Source organism: Haplochromis burtoni, unplaced genomic scaffold (assembly GCF_018398535.1).
Source record: "Haplochromis burtoni strain Fernald_Lab_line unplaced genomic scaffold, NCSU_Asbu1 Contig_1890, whole genome shotgun sequence".
NCBI lineage: Eukaryota > Metazoa > Chordata > Actinopteri > Cichliformes > Cichlidae > Haplochromis > Haplochromis burtoni.
The window spans coordinates 3,745-3,945 of record NW_024584251.1 but is presented as its reverse complement, the minus strand read 5'-3'; positions in this window follow the sequence as shown (position 1 = coordinate 3,945).

Sequence of the window (201 nt, the reverse complement as noted above, 5' to 3'; positions counted from 1 at the left end):
CCATAAGAAGGAAGTGTGCATCTAACCCTGATGATAGGCTTGTGCTTGTGATAGAGCAGCAAATATGGATAATGTGCTCTTAGCGAGCAGCATGCTTAATTATTATATTTTATACAATAATTATCTAATTATTATATTATTAGTACACACTATTTATTTATTTAATTTTGACTGATCTGATCACCTGATTGGAAACATACA